Source organism: Vanacampus margaritifer, chromosome 10, assembly GCF_051991255.1.
Source record: "Vanacampus margaritifer isolate UIUO_Vmar chromosome 10, RoL_Vmar_1.0, whole genome shotgun sequence".
Classification (NCBI taxonomy): Eukaryota; Metazoa; Chordata; class Actinopteri; order Syngnathiformes; family Syngnathidae; genus Vanacampus; species Vanacampus margaritifer.
Genome location: NC_135441.1, coordinates 19,815,411 through 19,827,476, shown reverse-complemented (window position 1 = coordinate 19,827,476; position 12,066 = coordinate 19,815,411). Strand labels below are relative to the sequence as shown.

The 12,066-nt window shown below is 38.6% G+C and overlaps 2 protein-coding genes across 5 annotated transcripts in view; one reads left to right on the top strand and one right to left on the bottom strand.

Annotated features, from left to right (window-relative positions):
- Nucleotides 1-12,066, bottom strand: part of macrod1 (mono-ADP ribosylhydrolase 1) — a 163,683-nt gene that overhangs the window by 109,328 nt on the left and 42,289 nt on the right. The window lies entirely within an intron of this gene.
- flrt1b (fibronectin leucine rich transmembrane protein 1b) overlaps nucleotides 1-12,066 on the top strand; it is a 58,386-nt gene that overhangs the window by 42,648 nt on the left and 3,672 nt on the right. For both annotated transcript variants that reach the window (XM_077577456.1, XM_077577455.1), the window contains exon 2: nucleotides 5,540-6,391. The gene's annotated coding sequence lies outside the window, so the exon portion shown is untranslated. The remainder of the gene's footprint in view (nucleotides 1-5,539; nucleotides 6,392-12,066) is intronic.

The following is a 12,066-nucleotide window of genomic DNA, read 5'->3' as shown; positions in this document are numbered from 1 at the left end:
CATTTGTGAAAAACAGCGCAGAGGCTCTTTTTATTCTTCTATTGCTCAGTAAAGTCCAAGTGAATAAATGTCACAATGGGGAGGAATGTCTTTCCTTTGCCTGCAAGCCGATCATTGTTTGCAGCATTTTAATAATCGGAACAACTGACAAAAGCTATCAACCTGTAATGCCTCAACTCATTTCAGTCCAATCCAGAGACATTAGTTTTTGATCATGGAGTGAATACAAATATCCGCCTTTTATTCGGTCTAGGGTGGGAGTGAGTTTTTTTTTCTCTCATTTTCAAGAAAAAATAACCTGATTTCACCTTTTACCCTCCGCTGCATATGGAAAAAGCTTTACAGATGAGTGTTGTCTGATAAAATGCACACTATATTCTGCAAAAGCCTCGAGTTACCACTTGCATCGTGATGTGACACCAAAAGTGTCAGAAAATCCTTTCCAGTGTTCTTGCAACTTTTAGTTACAAGTTGTTTTCACTTCGAACTAAATTCTTCGCTTTTACTCTCTTGTCTGATTCACGCTGCCTTAAACCTCCTCATATTACCCGTCACAAAACTGACTGCTCGTTTCATTGAAGGTGGCATTTGCTGTTCATGCATGGCCAGTGAAGGTCACCACAACCCCTCAGTGATCATTTATACAGTTGATTATCTAAGGTCATTCCAGAACAGTGGTACAGATTTCGAGACAATTTTCTTTGCAAATAAAGCACAGGGAGAAAAAAAAAAAATTCTACTGCCACCAACAGAAATTCTTTATCTTACACTATATCATAATCTGAGCTGTGGCATTCCTTTGTAGAGTTGACATGTTCTCACCATTTCCTCCCACGTTCCAAGAACATGTTTGTGAGGTTAATTGAAGGCTAGTCTGTCTACGGGTGTGAATCAGGAAGGCATAATGAGTCACATCGGAGATGCACATTTCAGTACATTCACAACTTGCAAGTGAGTGTAAAATGCAGCAAACCACTGTTAATAATGAAATACTCAAATTCTGACAGTATGATAACGGACACCAAAAATATTGCAATTTCACGGTATCGCGGTTTTGCAATGACATCATCAATGAGTAGTTAATTCTATGCTCTTTTTGTAAAGAAACATCAGAGCAGAAACAAGCTGATTTTAGCCATGCTAGTTAGCTAGCTATCCGCCTTGGTAGCAAGTTTACTGTATTTATTTCACCAATTAACCCCTAGGCGTTATTGTGACCATTTTTTGGCTTTTTGTTGGTTCTGACCAAGCCATTTCAAAATAAAATACTGCCCACGGGTTAAACACGCTAACTCTTGTAGAGTTAGTATGTTTAACACTGATCAAAATGTTGGTTTTAATTTTGAGACAGCGCTAACATTAGCTAACTTATTTTCGTATAAAAACATTCCATTTATGGTCCCAAAATGTTTGTTTTTTTTATGCTACAGCATACAGAAGGCTTTGATGTAGCCTCTCAACTGCAGAGAACGGTTGGAGAATGGTAGTTATAACAAAAACGGCCAGCAGGTGGCAGCAAAGCAAAAGAGATCAACCAGGGCCATGTTGAAAAAAGCTCATTTACCCACAGTTCTATACAGATTTGTGAATAATGATGAAACTTAGCTATACTCTAATGCTAATTGCTGCAAAACGGAAACAGATACAACTATACTTTTTTTTTCTGATGAAAGAAGAGACTGTAATTTTTTCATGTTTTTATTGAAATAGAACACAATATTCTGTGGGCCTTGCAAAATCAGTCAAAATCCAGTAAAAAAAATAGCCAGGAGCGAAGGGGGTTGCTTCGGTGAAAATGGCTGGGAGTGAATGAGTTCATCTCTCGATTATTTTTTCAAATAATCGATGAATTGGAAAAAAATATTTTTTATCCTTTAACTGAAGAACAGGAAATTATTTCATTTGATTCGGTTATTGATTCGGGTCAGAAAATGGGCTAACGATTTATATTGCTAAATCACAAAAATACTCTACTGTTATTCTATTTCAGTGTGAATTTTGTTGGTCATTGCTACCGTGTTGAAAAAAAACTTCGCCGGACTTACTGACTGTTCATACCAACAACGGGATTGTCAAATTTTGAACCGTGTAACTTCTGTTGTTTTCAATTTTGGAGAATCAACTGGTTCTCTAAAGTACATCAGGAGACCGAGTTGTTCAAAGTATTGATCTGGAAGATTGATGGATGTAGAACTTGGACGGATTTGTCAGTGTGTAATGCACAAGAGGTGCGAAGCGCAACGCTCCGTCTATGATTATTGACATCATCTCACTACTCCCAAATCCAGTCAACAAGTGGACGTGCTTTGCAGACAGCTCTTGTTCAGCCTTCCGTTTCATGTCGAGCGGTTTTCACTACACATGTTCACCATTCTCCGCGCATACGTTATAAATCTGTTTACTAAGCCACAAACGAGATCTCACCCCAGGGTTGTTTGATAAAAAGGACAATTCACCACATCACACACGGCTCTAACTGCCACTCCGAACAGCAACCGGATTCCATTTGTGGCAGCAACCAGAGCTCGGTTTAAGGATAAAAATATCTACAGGCATAAAGTTCCTCTAAGCATGTGCGTCCTTTGAAAATGAAAACGAGAACAGCTTTATTTGTCTCTATTTGTGTTTAAGCAAACGGCATGATAATGTCCCAGTTGGTTATGTAGTCTACTTAATTCCGGGATGGAGTGAACGAGCGAGCGAGCGCAGCGGAGCAGTTAATGGCCTTGATGAGTTTGTCTCCGTACACTCTGTATTCCTGATGAGGACTTTGTCTTGCTAAAGCCAGTGTTCATCTGGGAGCTTGATTCTGCACTCAAGGTACAAACACTTAGCGAATGGCGCTTAATGAAAGAGCCAATGCTTTGTTTAAATACAAAAAAAAATCAAAAAAATCCACGCACAGCTATAAAACATAGTTTCCTTAATGGCATGTTTGCACCCACTGGGAATTATCTGCTGCATAGATAACGGGTTGACCTTCAGGAAGTATTTTCGCAGTCTGCTTTATTTTGACGATAACTAATCAGAAGGGGATAATTATTGAGCCGGTGAATTTTAGTGTGACTTATTGCTTTAGGTTGCAAACTTACTGGCATCTGAATAATGAAATACAATTTTCTCTTGTTGGTTCTCCTTTTGTTATGACTTTGGGTTGGGCCATTAGGTCAATTGTGTTATGACGTTGTTGATGTCAGTTGCTATGCAGTTTCTGAGTCCCTTATGGTGATGATGCATTTGTCTCTTATTTTTTGTAGTCATTTTTATTTTGTAGTTGCTATGCAGTTGCTATGTCCCTTTTGGTGATTATGTCAGTTTCTAGAAAGTTGCTATGTCCCTAGTGATATTTGTGGTTGCCATGCAGTCACTCTGTCCCTTATGATGACGACGAATTTGTCATCATTTTGTAGTTGCAATACAGTTGCTCTGTCCCATATTAAAATGATGTTGCCAGTTGTGTCCTTTGTGATGATGATGTATTTGTCACTCTTATCTTGTCTAGTCCCTTTTATTTTGTAGTTGCTATGTCCCTTATGATGATGTCAGTTGCTATCAGTTGCTATGTAGTTTCTATGTCACTTATGATGACATTTGTGGCTGCTATGCAGTCACTATGTGCCTTATGGTGATGGTGCATTTGTCTTGTTTTTTTGGTCATTTTTATTTTGTAGTTGTTATGTAGTTGCTATGTCCCTTTTGGTGATATTGTTGTCAGTTTCTATGAAGTTGCTAGATCCCTAGTGATGATATTTGTGGTTGCCATGCAGTCACTGTGTCTCTTATGATGATGACGAATTTGTCATAATTTTGTAGTTGCAATACAGTTGCTATGTCCCATATTAAAATGATGTTGCCAGTTGTGTCCTTTGTGATGATGATGTATTTGTCACTCTTATCTTGTCTAGTCCCTTTTATTTTGTAGTTGCTATGTCCCTTATGATGATGTCAGTTGCTATGCAGTTTCTATGTCACTTATGATGACATTTTTGGCTGCTATGCAGTCACTATGTGCCTTATAGTGATGATGCATTTGTCTTGTTTTTTTTTGTCATTTTTATTTCGGAGTTGTTATGTAGTTACTATGTCCCTTTTGGTGATATTGTTGTCAGTTTCTATGAAGTTGCTAAGTCCCCAGTGATGATATTTGTGGTTCCCAGGCAGTCACTATGTCCCTTATGATGATGATGTATTTGTCACACTTATATGTAGTTGCAATACAGTTGCTATGTACCATATGATAATGATGTTGTCAGTTGTTGTGGCATTTGTGATGACATTTGTAGTTCATATGCAGTTGCTATGTCCTTTGTGATGATGATGTATTTGTCACTCTTTTCTTGTCCCGTCCTTTTTATTTTGTAGTGGCTATGTGCTTTATGATGATGATGTCAGTTGCTATGCAGTTGCTAGGGTCCTGTATTAGCCACTCTTAATGTGTTTAGTCAGGCTTATTTTCTCATAGAGTTCTTTATTCTGTCATGTAGATTTGTGCACCGCCTAACAATAGTAACAATAATAATGAATAACAATTTTGTGTGCTGAGATTACTTAGCCGAGGTTTCTCTCAGCACATTAAGGTTTCTCATCCCTACTCTTTCCACTAGCTGTTCTTCCATGTATTCTGCATCCAGTCCTGCTCACTGCGGTTACTTTGTACTTTTGAGTTCTGCATCCAGCCCACTCAAGGTTTCTTCATCAAGTGTTTTCATTAAGGCCATACGAGTCCAGCCCTGCTCTCTGTTACTTTGTATTTGTGTATGTAAAGACTCCATTTCCCACCTCACACGTCTTGTCTGCGTTTGGGTCCGAAATCCACACCTCACGTGACACGTTAACATTGGTTTTCATTAAACAAGAAACATAAATCCATACACTAAACATGTAGCTTTAAATCGTATTGTTTTTTAACCAGTTGAACGTTGCATCACTGCTTTCACATTGTGAAAGAATGACGTTCATCACTTGAAACCTAATTTGCGCAAGATGCACTGCGCTATTAGCAGCAAGTGACTGGGAGTGCAAGCAGGCATCACGTCATTTAATGAGTGTCATGAGCCAGAAATATTAAGAGCTCCCGTGTCCAACAGTTTTAGTTTGATCTTCCCCTAAACTGCAGTTAATGAACTGGCCCGCAACCAATGCAAAAAAAAAAAGGCTGACATTTATGCATCCTCATCACGCAGCCCCGTCTCACTAATTAAATTTGATTCACTCAGACTTTCTGTTGGTTGGTTGGTTTTCAGGCGAAACTGCAAACAAGACTTCAGATAATATTTGCACTCTTGTTTGTAGTGGTTTTTGAAAAGACATCCGATTAAGTTTATATATTTAACGGTGTAATTGTAATTGGGATTAAGAGATCGTGACATTTGATTGTGATTGAGAACACCGAATCACTAATTCCCTGACTAATTCTGGTCATTTATCCCAAAACAATGAACGTTGACTGCACTCATTTATTGCATGTCTGGAACTAGATCAACAAAATACTATTTCAAACAAAGAAGACTTAACGATGTGTTCTTCTCTGTCCTTGCAGGCAACAAAACGACCTGCTGAAGCAAGCATCAGTGAAGTGCACCTTCAGCATACCCAGAAGAACAGTTCTCGAGACCCGTGAGAGACTTTTTACCCTGGACCGGCCATCAAAGCCCTGAATAGAGTGGACTACTTTTAAAGGCGAGGCAGTAACTGAGAGGAAAGGAGTTCAAAACAAGGCATCACAGAAGAAAAAAAAATCATCTCTACATGACTGAACTCTGAATTGAAATCCTTCAAGTGGACTTTTTTTTTTTTGGGGTGGGGGGGACGTTTATCTTCACTTAGCTCACTGAGGTTGTGTGCTCCAACCCTTTTTTTTTTTTTTTTTGCATGACCCACTGCTAACATGAGCATCCTGAAATGTCTTTGACTTCCAAAAAAGGACCCTAGAGCCTAACATCGGTCTTGTGGGACTGTCTGGCCAAACTGTCGCCTTTTTGGTGTTGGAGGAGTGTTTTCTGAATTAGGCCTCTGGACGCTTGCTGAAGATGACTTGAGTTGGCAGGCCTAACAACCCTCCCCCCCCCCCGTTATTCACAGATAGAGCGAGAGAGGCTGGCAGTAAGAAAACACAGCGCGCAAATGTGGTGGCCCTAAGCCATGCTGGTGTTGCTACTGGAGCCCTGCAGTAAAGACTATCATTATCCCTATCATCATTTGTCCAAGCTGAGGAAGATCCCGGGGCCCCGAGGAACTAGACTATATATCTGAACGGCTCGAGGAAGACAGAGCGCCGAGACCCACTGCGACATCCTCGGTCGCTCAAACAAAACCGACTGAAACTCCTCTCGGCCAAATTCCTCACTAAGAAACACACAACTGCGGCAAGTGAAAGGCACGGATTGAACAGGTTAGCAAGCCCTAAGCAATCATACTTAAGGTCGCTCTTACACACACTCTTAGTCATCCTCACACAAACACACATGCACACACTTGCTTTCAATTATTTGAAAACTGCAAACGGCTTTTATCTAGGAAATGATTCCTTCCATCCACTTTTGTAATGAGATGCTAGAGTCACTAACAGTCTCCAATTAACCTACCGTGCCTGTTTTTGGATTGTGGGTAGAAACTGGAGAAATAGGAAAGAAAATAAACATGGTTTCTGCAGGTATCACCAAATCTAATTTAATGCTTTTTAACTCATTTGCTCCCAAAAATGTATAAATATGATTAATTTTAATTGTGTGTAAAAGTGTCCCAAAGACGTATTTATATGTTTTTTTTTATGCTCGAGCATACAGAAGGCTTTGATGCAGCCTCTCACCTGCACAAAATGGTTGAAGCAATGGTAGTTATTATGAAAACGGCCAGCAGGTGGAAGCAGAGTATAAGAGATCAAAAAGCGCCATGTTGCAACAAGCTGATTTCCCAACAGATTTGTGGATAATGATGAAACTTAGCTACATTCGATTGCTAATTGCTGCAAAACGGAAACAGATAGAAATATACTTTTTTTTTGAAAGAAGAGACTAATCTTTCTTTTGGAAGTTTCCATGCTTTTATAGCAATAGAACACAATATTTTGTGGGCCTCGCAAAACCAGTCAAAATCCAGTTAAACAGCCGGGAGTGAAGGGGATTGCTTCTGTGAAAATGGCTGGTAGTGAATGAGTTAATGCCATTTTAATGCACCTTAAAACTGCATATAAGCACATGCACACACATATACATACATATATGCATATACTGTTAATAAATTAGGCCTGTCAGTCGATTGCAATTTTTAATCATAATTAATCGCATTATTTCCGTAGCTAGCTTGTGATTAATCGCATGCTATGCCTATTCTAAATGTACAATTAAATAGTGTTTTCAAGTTTTTCATACTCTTGTTAACCATATTTGGCCACATTTATGTTACCAAATACAAATGAGGTTGTATCTTTCAGTTCATTTATTTAGTAATTTTATAGTAATAAATTCATAAAGTTGTTTGAAGTTATATATATATATATATATATATATATATATATAAATATACACACAAAACAGTTATAAAGAGTGTGAAACATTGAGTCATAGATTTGTGTTTATTTTCTGCCACTAGGTGGCATTAGAACTTCATGTTGGACGTTGGTGACAGGAACAAATTGTGCGCAATTCAAATTGAGAGCAATTATATTGTATGCATCAATTAATTTTTAATGCCTCTAGTCATCACATTTAATGCTTTATAAGGCCTTGGAATTTATCACATCCCATTGAATGACTTTTAATGTTTTTCAATGACCCACAGAAACCCTTGTTGAAGGATGTGAGAAGTAAAAGTAAGCCAGATGAGGGCAAAAAATGTATCCACTCATATTCATTTATTTTCTGAAGAGCTTTTGACCGGTTGCCAACCAATTTGCTGGGCAATTATTAATGAGGTATTGACAAAGAATCGAGTCTTTGCCATCTGCAGAAAAAGCAATGTGAAACACTTGACTTTCACAAGTTCTTCAGATAAATTGAGCAAAGGAAACTGAAGGAGAGATTAGACGTGGGCCAAATAAATGAACTGGAGTTGATTGATTGAATCTGAGTACGTTCGATTCAACAGACGGAGGAGAAAATAGCATATGCAGGAGGTAGAGATGAGGCGCAGGAGGCAGTGAACACCCAGAAAGTATAAATAACAATTCTGAGGATATTTATGAGGATGCTTTTAAAAAGAAAAAAAAAATCTTAAAAATGTGAAGTGTTATAGTGTTGCATCGAAGCATATGCGTGTCAATATTCGTAGACCGTTGCCAATGTTTTTCTACTTTTGAAGTCCCTTTTGTGCCCATATGTTCATTTTAAATTCTGGCAATGATTGGAATGGTAAAATGGAAAATGGAAATTAGATTTGGAGAAGAAAAAAAAAAAAGACTGGATCCATACCAAATGACATGGCATACAGTCTGTTTCTTAACCATTAAGTATCAATTTGCACCGACAGAGCTGGTGGTTGATCTTTTACAAACATGAGTGCAAATCAGTCATCAGCGGGGGCGGAGCTATGGGGTGGAGCTACGCTCTGGCCACGCCCCTGGACACTCCACATCTAGGGGAAATGTCTTGACAACCTATGACTTTTCCTGACAGTTTTACATAGATGAAATATTTCCCTGCCACAACTCATACACAGTAAATTCTGTAGAGGAAACTTGACTCCAAACAGACTCAGTTTTAGAGGAATACTTACACTTGAAATAGAGTAAAATAAAGAATTAAAAAATAAATAAATAAATAAAAGTAACTCTGTGGTTGAGGAACGAACTCACGACCTTCAGCTTGGGAGACAGCCGATCTACTCCCTGAGCCACACAGTTAATACAGTATGTCGCTCGTGTCAGCTGGAATCTTCCTAACTCCGAGACCAAAATTTGATGTTTTTGGTCTCCTCTCGGAGATAAGCAAACAGTAGGAGGGGCATAGCTCAGGTGGTAGTCTGGCAGTCTCCCAAACTGAAGGTCGTGAGTTCGTTCATCAACCCTTGAGTGACTTTTATTTTTTACTCTCTTGCAAGTGTAAACATTGGCCTACTCAAAAACTGATTCTATTTTGTCCCACTATAAATAGAGTCCAATTTACTGTGTATTAACTGTACTATATAACTATACTTTAACTCTTTGACTGCCAGACGTTTTCAGAAAAGGGATGCCGTGGGTGCCAGCCGATTTTAAGCATTTTGACTGATCTTTCAAGGTCCATAGAAAATTATATGTTTGGACTATGGAAACACACATACTACCAAAAAAAGATTGGACTCTCATCTTTCATCAGAAAAAAAAAGTTTGTTTCTACCTTATTCCGTTTTTCAGTAATCCACAATAGAAAATGGTTAGTTTCACCTCTGTTTTGAAACAAACGTCTTTTAACGTCTTTGGCACTCCTCCATAGGATTTTACTAAACGTTATTTAACGTTTTTGGCAGTCAAAGAGTTAAGAGCAAATTTCCAATTCATCTGAACGTAAACTCTAAAAAAATAAATTAAAAAAAAACTGTCTTTGGTCAAGAATATTTGATTCAAACTTGATTTGTGTGAATGAATGGGACATCAACTGCAGTATGTAAAATTGTGCTGGCCGTTGTGTCACGCTCATCACCTATTCACAACCACTAAAACTAATAATTAGCTCTTTCCTCACGTTTCTTCCTAGCCCTTTCCCCTCTCCTCACGTGTCTGACAGAGCAGCTCTCCATCTGCCTCTGTCCCTCATTTCCATCCGTCCCCTCCACAACAAAACCCCCCCAACCCACCCCTCTGTCCGTTCTATTGTTGCCATGTCTCGTTCGCTTTGCATGGATTTTGACTGCAGCTAAGGGGCAAGTTTGCATCTAGCAAGTTGGAGTTTGTATACTAGCACATGCGCACGGGGCGCATTTGCACAGAAAGGAAAGAGAAAAAAAAAATACTTGCCTTAAGAGGATTTGTTTATCAAATGATCTGTCAAATCACGACAGGGGAAAAAATAGAGCCTCGGGCAAAAGAAAAAGAAAGGACTCAAAACGAGGCGAGGCCAACCCTGTAATCAACACAACTTTAACCACTCTATGTTATGCATGGTCTAAAAATAGTTCAGTCACAACTAGTGAGATTGAGAGCAAATCATTATTTTGCATGTTATGTTATATTGGTGCTCATTTGCGCACGTCATAAAACGGGAATGTGGGACCACAGTCACGTTGCAAAAAAGATATTTCAGGCCTGAATAATTTACAGACAATAGAAAAACAAACAAGATGTGCATTATGCATACTGGCTTTCATTGAGACAATGGAAAAGTATGTGAGAGCTTTATGATGGCGTCTTTAGTTTGAGTGGGCATTTCATCAAGTATGAAGAAATTCTGCATTTCCGTCGTGGGGTTGGATGCGGCGCTGTCACACCGAGGTTATTACGTCTGTTGTCTTCACAGTTATCAGTAGCACTGCATGCAATTAATCGGATTTCCTCCTCCCAATCATTTGGCCATTTTAGTTTCATGTCACTCACTCCATTTCAGTTAATCTCTGTCACTGTCCAATTTTCTCCATCCCTGTCATCCATTTGCTTTCCCCGATTCTTGTAATCTTCTTCAGCCAATCACTCCACCTCACATCTCTGGCTGCGTTAAATTGCCCATTTGTCTGCTCGGTTGCGCTGACCCAAATAATAATGGACGGGCTCTCCAAAGTATGTTTCAGCTTTCAAATCCCCAGATCTCCTACTAAACTATGAAGAACAACTTTGCATTTAGGAACAGTTGACTGCAATTACGTCGAGCGATTCAACAGAGACAGGCGGATTAACAACATGGGTGCTTTTTTTTTTCTTGATTGCTTTTTGGCTGTTAAGATGTACAAAAATCTTTTTTAAGTCACGGAAAAATGGCATTCTCAGCTGTTTGCGTTGAGACGAGAAACCTATTTTCCAGTATATACTCGGTATGACGTCATACCTGTAATGTGTGCACTATTTTTTTACTATTATACCGTCTCCAAATTATTACGATTATCGTGTATTGTAACAGTCACAGTCAGTTTCTTGAAAGCTGGGAGAGCAGTAAAACATTTTTTTTTTTTTTTTTAACCTTTTGCGAGTCTGGAATGCATCCGATGCGATAAAGGGGAGTTCACTCTATTCTTGAATGTGTTTTGGCCCTTTTAGCTTTACAAAAAATTGCATTTAGGTCACTGAAAATACTGTAATCAGCTGTTTGCATATACATAGGAAACCTATTTTCATCCTACCCTTTTGTGTGATGTAATTTTATTAGGCCAGATTCTTATGTCGATGCTTGTTTTTGTTCATTTTTCCAAATAGTTTTCAATATGGTATAAATCAGGCTATGATTGTGGATACACGAGGTGATTTTATCACTTAATATCCATAGGAGCTGAAGCTTTAATGGTATTTACTGCAGCATGAGATGGCGCATTGTCTTGCAAGAGTTATTTTCCTGCAGAAGGGACAACTCTTCCTTTTATACGAGGAAATGGTCAGCTCGAAACACTTTTTGGATCACTAACACCCTAAAGTTGATAATTATTACTATACTTGTGCTGATTAAGTTTTCTTGGATTGAGTAGTGTTTCTAAAAATTGCTAGTGATTGGTAAAATATACGTTTATATAAAGGTAAATACAGTTCCTGCTGGGGTTCGGTTCCAAAACATACCCGCAATAAATGAAATCTGCGAAGTATGTTTTGCATTTACTTAAAATGTTTTAAGGCGGTAAAACCCCTCACCAAACAGTTTATACACTTTTCTCATCAAGGCAGTTGCATTTTCTCTAATTTCTTTCTTGTTTAAACATTCTCAATGTTCAAACCTTCATAAAAAATTAAAAAATAAAAAGGTATATTACTATAAAAAAAAAAAAAAAGCATGTTAAATTGCAGTAATAAAAATCGGCGATACAGCGAGGCCGTGAAAACACTTATATGCCATGCAAGGCATTGCCAGGTCCACTTGGAGCAGATTGAGGTTCCGTATCGTGCTCAGGGACACTTCGACAAGTGTGGAGGATCAAACCTTCGGGATGAGAAACCACTGAGCGCACCCTACTTCC